General features: G+C 39.0%; 1 long non-coding RNA gene across 1 annotated transcript in view; it reads left to right on the top strand.

Annotated features, from left to right (window-relative positions):
* The first annotated feature begins 3,134 nt into the window (after positions 1–3,134).
* Positions 3,135–9,449, top strand: part of LOC112160477 — a 9,225-nt gene continuing 2,910 nt past the window's right edge. Inside the window, exon 1 of the long non-coding RNA XR_002921674.2 lies at positions 3,135–3,525. This is a non-coding gene — a long non-coding RNA (uncharacterized LOC112160477). The remainder of the gene's footprint in view (positions 3,526–9,449) is intronic.

Here is a 9,449-nt window from a genome sequence, read left to right on the forward strand (position 1 = left end):
AGATTATTGACTCATTTGCAATAATGGGATAATGGTCAAAATCACTCCCCTAAAGTGAATTTATTTTAGCTTTTTTATGTGAGACTATGAAGAAATGTAATATTTTTAAGTTTTTGTTGTTTAATCTCCTTTTTCGAAAGACAAAAACTGTATTTTTATAAGTTTTACTTAGAATCCGTGTGTGGAACTTGTTCAGACCCCGTTACATCCGTAACATAACAGGAAAAATTAAAAATAAACTCACAGAGTTGAGGTTTATTTATTTTGGTGTAATCATTAGGATTAAGCTGGTGCAGAAACACATTAATTCCTAATCCTCCCCGTGTCCCCTCTCCCTATCCCATCGTCTGCCTTGTTACCCCCACCTTCTTCCCCTGCCTCTCTCCGCTGTGCTTTAGAGCACCAAATGCTTTTAATTTGTCTAGGAGGGCTAGGGGGAGTTCACTTTGGGGGGGGTTAGTTAGAGGCACTCGCTCAGAGCAGCTTTGAGTCTCTGCCAGGCCCTCGTTCGCATTGTGCTGCTTACAGCTGGCCTTGCCCTCCTTCCCTGCTCTCTTTCTTCACTCTGTCCCTTCTTTTTGTGTCTGCTTTTCTCCATCCTTTCTGCTGTGAGGAGGAGCTGGAGGGGGGGGTCACTTGTCATGGGGCCAACTTTTGGGGTTTTCCCTTGGGCACGTAAACGTTCACATATTCAGGGACACAATTACACACTGCGAGAGGGGAGGGAACTGACTGATATGACAGACAGGAGAGAAAACGATGGAGGTAAAGTCTCTTTTCAGGAGAAGTCTTCATCGCTCTTTTAGGTCTGATTTTTGAGTCAGAAAAAAAAAACACTTTTATTCATGATTTGTGATAGAAATGGAGCAGCTTCAATGTGTTGTCGCAGGAGATGCTGAGTGAGTGAATGGAAGGAGACAGATGAAATGAGAGAGATAAAAAGGGGTGAAGCTAGACGAGGAGGCAACAGAGAATCTCCAATAAAGGAATAGATCTGATAAGAGGGGCCTCCGAGGATTTCCATATGTCCTTTTATCTAAGCAAGAACGCTGATATTAAAAACCAGACGCATCGTCATTTACTGCCGGTACCAAGCCGCTGACTTATTACAGAAAATTGGATCACCAAATACGCGTTGGGGCTCATCTTCCACGACGAAATGACTAAAGTTTCCTCTTTCGACGACTCATTGCGTCCTTCTGACGGCTTATTGGAGCAGCTCAGACAAAAGAGAAGTGATGCTCGCCGCTCTGAACCACACATTTAGTGACTCACCTCGTGGGCTGGCGTGCCTGTCGAGTGAGGAGGTACAAGCTTTGTTGTCTTACATTCAGTTTTGTTTGTTTAAAGAAAAACAAATTCACTGGTATGGTTTTGAATGGCGTCACACATCCGAAAAGTTAACTTTTAGTCTCTTATGGGCTTCAAATGAAAAAAGAGAATAAAAATAATCACTTAATATACAAAGTCATCAAAAATGGGTCTTTAAGTATGTTTAATTTTGACCCTCGTTTTATCCGTGCTGTTAACATGGGTCATAACTAATTCTGTCAATATATTAAAAAAATAATCACACTTTTAGAATGTGATTAAACACAAATAATTACAATGTTTTACTAGGTACATTTATATGACAATATGGAGCTTTTGAACAGAGAGAAAATGTATCACTTCATTTTTACTGTCTGAAATTTTCAAATTTATAAACTGTTAACTCAGATATCCCTTAATTTGTGAGCTCAAATTACATCAAAAGTAAGATAAGAAGAACTCCAAAGACGTTTATGTCTGCAGTATTACTCCAAGAAAACAAAGATGAAAGAAATATAACATTGTCATGGTCTGAGTGAATACTCGTTTCTGATTGGCTACTGGGTGTGGATGCCCAACATATGTCTATGATGCACACCTAAAAACAAAGGTTTCAGTCACATAGCCCAAATATTCTATATCACTATACAGGTTTCTTTAATACAAACTGGACAAAAACAAGCAGGAACAGGTGAACTTTCTCTCTAAACTTATACTTTATTTAACCAATCGTGATAATTAGCATATGCTCAGCTGCGAATCAAATAGTCCGCTTTTTGTGAAAAAGCAATCTAAACCAAAAATATGAGAATAAAATACTGAAAATAGGTTGCATATTTATTTCTTTTGTATGAGACCACGGTTCTTTTGAGATAATGCCTGATGAAGTTTGCATTTTCAGAAATTAATGCACGCCGTGGAAAACTGATCGTCCAACACAAAGCAGACAACGGTTGCTTATTAAATATTAATTTGTTAATTTTTTTAAAATAATCACAGACGTTAACATCGACAGCCCTAGTTATAATGTGAATACGTTATTTAAAATATATTGTTGTAGTTGAATTTTGAGAGTACAATAGACATTTTTATATTAATCCTTTAACACCAGAGGGGTCGTCAATGATGCTTAAACACAAAACCTTTACAACACGGTAACTTTTCAACCCTTAACACAATCATTCCAGCACTTTGTTAAGCGGCTCGTGCCGCTTTTCTACTTTAGAATCTGCTGGAATTACGTTGATCATGTTAACAATTAAAAAAACAATAAATCAAAGAACATAAACAGTGGAGCTCCTGTGTTAAAGGGTTAAAAAAATAGTTAAAATCCAGACACGTTACCTGTTTCTTCAGCTTTTTACTGTAAACTTAGCGCATTGATGGACTCCTGCGATTGAACTCCAGTTAAAGCTTGTGTTGCGTTGCTGAGGGACGGATATCAGACGCAGACATAACAGAGATGATGTAAATCAGGCGTAGCACTAGTGCACACCTATAACCACCAGGAGCAATGTGGGGGTTCAGTGTCTTGCCCAAGGACACTTCGACACAGACAATGTAGGAACTGAACCTGCAATCTTCCGAACAGAGGTTGACCGCTCTACTTCTGCACCACTGCCTTCCAAGAACCTTAAAAACACCTGAAGGAAACTTAGCCGTAAATTGCTGTCATATAAACTGTTTTTCACACACCTTTCTGCATGAAGATGAAAGGTTCTCATCTTACTTTAGATTGTCTCTGACACACCTTTCTTTACCTTCGTCTGGCCCCCAGAGGTTGACGGCCAGATTTCTCACATAAATTGCTCAAAGGCAGAATGGAATCGTCACAAATGTTTTCCATTTGTGGAGAATCTTTTGTAGAGAGACAGCAGATTGTTCTGCAGTGACCTTCTAACCCTTCGCAGACTGTTGAAAAACAACAGTTGTCTGCATTTGTTCGAACAGACTGATCATTAACTAATCTGGAACATTTGCTTTGTGCTTTTTAACCTCTACATTCTAATGACAGAAGCTTCCAGAGGTTGGGTTGTTTTTGTTACATAAGGCTCTTGAGAATTAAAAATGTGGTCAAATCTGTAGCCTCAGAATGATCCCGTGTGGAATACGCTTCAATAATTATGCTAAAATCTCAGCAGTAATCTTGTGTTGAAAGGCTCAAATTGGGTAAAGACACATCGCCATGGCAACTTAAAGAGGAAAACAGTACAGGTAAGGAGAGTTTCAGGAGCAATAACTTTTGAGTCTGGTCCTTCCTGTAGAATTATTTTAAAACTTATCTTAAGCTGAGTTCAAACCGCACTCAGCAACACACATTCATGCAGCCACTTCTAATGAACGTTCTATGTGCATTTCAGGGTTATGTGTTCAAAACTCTTGCATTCACCTGTCACAACCAAAGTTTTTAAGACCGTTTTTGGACTCAATGTACAAAGTCCATTAAACACCCAATTAAAGTTTTTCTCTTTTTTTATTTTTTATTTTTTTTCTTTTTTAATTGTAAAGCACTTTGAGGTGCAATACATGAAAAGAGCTTTTTTCTTTATAAATAAAGTTTGATAGATTAAGCCAGGTTAAACTTTGACCAATCAGGAGCTCGGACATGGTAGTAACACATGAATAATGTCCCCTTTGATTAACCGAAGGGTAAATTGATAGTGGAAGACACATTGATAATTGCACCAAGTTTTTCATGTATCAGAATAGAGCTGTGAGAGAAAAAGTCTGGAGAAAGAGTTGTGAGATTCACCCAGTGTGTCTGTAGCTTGAGAGGAAACCAAGGTGGAACATCGTCCTACAGTCTTTAGACATTCACCTGTAAAACTTGCTCTACCTCCAATCTTAGAAATGTATTAATTCATGCTTCCTTACATTTGTACGTAAATTCTGCACACCCAGGTGAAGAATTGCTCCTCTCCATTGCACCACAAGCTAACTAGATACTCACCTCTAAGTCACTATGGCTCCTCCTTAAAAAAACACTTTTGGACACCATTACAGCTTCAAATGCCACTACAACTGGAGCAATAGGGAGGAGTCATAGGGCTAAGGAAGGAACTCGTATTTGACTTAACTCATGTCAGCTGTTTATGGAACAGACATGCTCACCGTTTATTCATCCTGAGTTCAGAGTTGACCACATTGTAACCAAGCATTTTGGAAAAGGCCCCAGGTGAGGCTTCACACCTTGTCAATACAAGACAGACTAACTGAGGAATTCAGGTGTAAAGACTTAACATGTGCTTCAATTCACCCTCTCAATCACACTGAATATATTTTACTATAAAGCAAGATAAATGTAAAAAATAAAGTGCATTCTGGGAATACTCATGTTACAACGCTTACACCACACATTTTAGCAACCGAGATCCAGGAGACTAATTGAAACAATCTGCTCCTCACAAACTCGGCAGCTCATATGTAATAATCGGCTCAGCTCAAAGGAGTTGGGTCTTGTCTCAGTCTTTTCTTCTTGCCTCTTTAAAGAGCAGGAGGAAACATGACCGTGCCGTGACTCCCCCAGGCTTACACTTCACTTTAATCGCCTGGGAAAACAGGAAATTGTGGTCTTGGAAAATAAAATGTTTGGAGTTAGATCACATTTGCTCAAGAACCCCTCCACCTCCTCAACCCCCTTCTTTTATAAGATCCTCTTCCTCTTGGTGTTCCTGATCCGTGTTGACTTTTGGGTTTTTTGTCTCTTTTGATGTCTCATTTAAACACTGTTTTTTTCACTTTGTTGAAGTTGCTTCAAGAGGAAGTTTAGAGGGGAAACATTAAGAGAACGGTGGGAGGGACTTAACCAGAGACTCAAAAATTGAGTTTTTAACAAGTTCTTGAGGCATTTTTCTGATATGATTAGGTTTAAAATTACATCTCTGAGTATTTATTTATTTAAATCATTGTGAATTGGGAGCAGACAAAAAATGTTGTTGGAAAAAGATTGTATTTGCTTCGTAGAGAAATGTGCTGGACTCCCTGCTCTGTTCGATTCTGATGCATTGACTTGTAGACGACTAACGGGTAGGGGGGCGGGGTTGCCCCATGTGAATGGTCCCAGAGATGAATTTCTAATGAACTCCTGTCGCTCTGCAGAAACTATGTTCTAGAAAACAACCGTTTTTTTGGCTAAAAATGGCAAAGATGAGGATCAAAATCCAAACATCCTCTCCTTCTTTTCCCCGTCTCTTCATTTTTTTAATCTAATTGTTCTTTTTTCATCTTTCCACCGTTCTGTCATCCATTAAACCATCAGAGTTCCTATGTCCTGCAGCTACCTGTAACACAACTTCCTAAAGTCGGCCATCAATCATGCCTCTCCCTTCTCCTCTGCAGCCTTCACGCTGGCCTGGAGCCCTCGCTGCTCCTCCCATATGCCCTCCTGCACGCTTTCATGGAGAGTTTTGAGTCTTCGTGCTGTAATCCGATCTGTGGACATCTCGAGTGCCGCATCTGTGCTCCATTCTTTTTGAAAGCATGTGACTGGCAGACAGGTGAACACACCTGGTGCCCTGCGGCGGCGAGCGCACTCACACACAGAGAGATGCACTCTCTAATGTGATCTAATGCCTTTCTTTAAACCCCTGAGTCTGCTTCCTCTTCCAGAGAGATGACAGCTGCATTTTAAGAAGATGAATGTTGGGAAGGAACAGACATTTTTTCTGAAAACATACCGAGATAAGTTCCTCTCTATTCTGCAGAAATGTCCAAACATCCTGTGTGATAAGACACCGTTTTGTACCAGAAATAAATCCTTGTTATTAAAATAAAAAACGTACTGGTTCTCTCTAAGAGCGATTTCTGCATTCCCGCTTTTCAAATAAAGGTTTTTTTCATTCACATGGGGGAGGGTCCAACAAGGGCTAAGTGGTTGATGACTTGGTTCACCCAGCAGGGCTTAAATTTAGTCTGTGGCTCAAGGAAAAAGCTATCATTAGAAGCTTGCTGGTTCTGCTGACTGATCACACAGTAGTCTGCAGCACGGTTTAAGTTTATTTGAAATTCTCATAACTCTATAAACTACAGAAGTTTGTAGAGAGAAAATACAAGCTGGCTGGTTCTTTGAATGTCTTCACTCAAGAATACCTTTTAAAAGCATTTTTTGCCCACATGACTGGTTGGGGAGGGGATGATGAAGTGTCATTTTGCATGCTTCAGGCTTCATGCTTTGCATTTCATCTGCATCACAATTGCACGTGTTTCTCTTTTTCCTTCATGGTTGGAACAGTTTTTGAACGACACTCTTTAGAGGCCATCATTTTATCAATACTTGATGAGTTTAATCTTTGCAACTTAGACTATATTTTGGAGGGTTCAATGTCTGTAAAGTAGTGAAGGAGAGCAGGAAAGGTTGACTTCCGGTTTGAAGCCCATTAAAAAACTTAAGTTGTTGGAGCCAAGTCTGTTTAAAGGGTTACGTCTCACTTTTTATTTAGATTTTCCTCCTAATGAGGTTGTGATTTATCGATTGACAGTTAAATCTGGTACTCCAACGCCTCAATGGCAAGGTTAAACCAACTATCAAGTTAGTTTTCTCATATTTTTGAGATATCTTGGATGAATTCCTCATTTTCTGAGGCAAAGAAAAATTATAAAATCATGAGACTACACACTGTTTAGACTTTCCTTTCCTGGCCAAAAATTGCTTGTGGCTGCTTGGTGAACTGCGCCTGGCTCCATTTATTTTTGATTTGAAACAACCTAGGACCAAGAGGAAGCCACTTAGGTAAGTGTGAGTATGTGTTGACAAAAGGAAATGAATGAGAAGTGGTGAAGTGTTCCTGTCCCGGACTCCTCTCAGTCTGAAGAGAGGCTCAACCTCATCGACAACAAAACCCACCACACAAACCTTTTTCTTTTCACACTTTCAACACAAACTCACACAAGCTAAATGCATCATTTGAATTTAAACAGTTTCAGGTTTTGTTAAGAAAAGCCCAAATTCATTTTAAATGAACATTTTAACAATTTCTTTAAAATATATATATATATATTTTAGATTATTAAAAAAATAGACTTTTAGAGCTTTAATGGATAAATACATTGCACAATTATTAAAAAAAATATATATATACAAAAAACACTAAAAACAAAACAGGTGCAAGAAAAATAAATTCACATTAACACATCCAAACACTCACACTTTCTCTTTAGAGCTTTGAGTGTGAGCGCTTAGTTGTCAAAGTGGCCTCCAGAGTAGCAAATGTTTAAACAAACACAGTAATAACACTCTGACAGTTATTTACATGATGCCTTGATTTGATCAAGCACATTTTCCTCTTTCATCAGTCTTGATTTTCACCCTCCCCAACAAAGTAATTGCAAGCAAATGACTGCAAAGTCTGAAATCAATTCAAAAACGTTTGACAGTTTTGCTTAACGCACATACTAAAAAGACAGTTTATGCTAATAATAGATGTTTATCATTTCTCATTGTTGCTGATTTATGAAAGCTTAAATCAAAATGTTGAAATTATGTCAAAAAGTTTCACACATCATAATTGTTGAATTTGCATCAGTAATGCATCAATGTCAGCTTCTATATATGTTTTGTATTTCTAAAAAGTAAATACTGATGAAAATCAAATGCTTAAATCCTGACCAAAGTAAAGGTTTTAGCAGTTTACAAAGAAGGTCAGCATTAATTGCTGCTTTCTGATTTAACAAAGTTGTTTTCAAGCATCACACTCTGGAAAGTTGATAAAAAGGATATATTTCAGATCGACATGTTTCAGTTTGTATGTACCTTGTTAGGAATGGTTGCATAGAGACGGTGTCTTTTCTTTACCATAAAGAGAAAGGTCTGGTATTACGACTTTTGAACAGATGACACTAAAGTCATGTTTGACACCGTGATTCACCTCCAGTCAATTAAAGGTTTTTCTAGAGTTCATATGTGTTTTCATGATACAAGTTAGAAAGGAAAATGTATTTTTCCCTCTTTTACTCAGGAGCTTTAGGGTGTATTCAGACTGGCAAAGTCAGTTGGTTCAGATCGAGTCCACTTTTTGTTCTGGATCTGGTCCTGAAGATTGCATTTAGTCTATATTCAGACTGGTATCTACCGGAGATTTCTGCTTCGGACCAAAACTTGTAAACAAAACCATGTGACTAAAGATCTCCTCTGTCATTGGCCAGCAGTTACAGAGGTGAGTCAAAAGCAAAAAGAGAAAGACGAAGGCGCTGCGGTGCTGTGGTTTGCTAGAATTTTCACTTAGACAAACTTTTTATTTCACTGATCAATTTTGAGCATCTGTTTGAAAACCAGGTTCAACACTTTTTACTGCAGCTTTGGTACAGTGGAGGCATGCTTCAAGACATTTCCTGGGGGCGCTATGGCTAGAGTTACGCTAATGAGTGTTTGTGACATATAGATTGACAGGAAAACAGTGGGAAGCAATGTGGATCACCTTAAAAGTTGTTTTAATGAGCCTGAACTCCTCCAACCACATCCCAATGAGCTGCTGTGTCTCATAGTTGTGGTGTTATAGCATTGTGTTTAAGACAATTCTGTTAAGGCACAACGATACTATGACGTCACGACAGCCCCACATGTGTGCCTCCAAACGAGACAGAAAAGCCAGTAAGAAATGTTTTAGCAGTGTTAACACTAATGCTCAAACAAGTAATCAGTTGGACCAACAGCTTCCATTTTATGATGCTTTACATTTTCCACGGTCCGATCACCTTATTCCTAATGTGTTTACATTACATGACCCCTGGCTACGGTGGCCGTTTTGTTCAGTTATTTTGGTCTTGGAGTGGATTGCATTCAGACTGAGGAAGCTCAGTCCAGAAGGCCTAAAATGAAGGAAGGCCCACCTCAGAAAACAGGCCCAAGAGCATTTCCTGGTCCTGGACCGGGGTGCGTTTGCGCATATTCAGACCAAAACTTTGTTCCATATTATCAAAGAAAACAAACTCTGGTTCACTTTAAGCGAACCAAATGTGTCCAGTCTGAATACACCCTCAGATCCAGTGTTGACATTCTTTAGACCATCAGAACTCTCCAACTGTTGACGCAAATAATATAATTCCAATCGCACAGGGTGTCATGATTACAGAACACGTAGCGACCCAGACGCTGGAACCCGGAAGAAACACAGCAGAAGGTTAGCTTGGTAGATAACGGCTTT

Source organism: Oryzias melastigma, linkage group LG11 (assembly GCF_002922805.2).
Source record: "Oryzias melastigma strain HK-1 linkage group LG11, ASM292280v2, whole genome shotgun sequence".
NCBI lineage: Eukaryota > Metazoa > Chordata > Actinopteri > Beloniformes > Adrianichthyidae > Oryzias > Oryzias melastigma.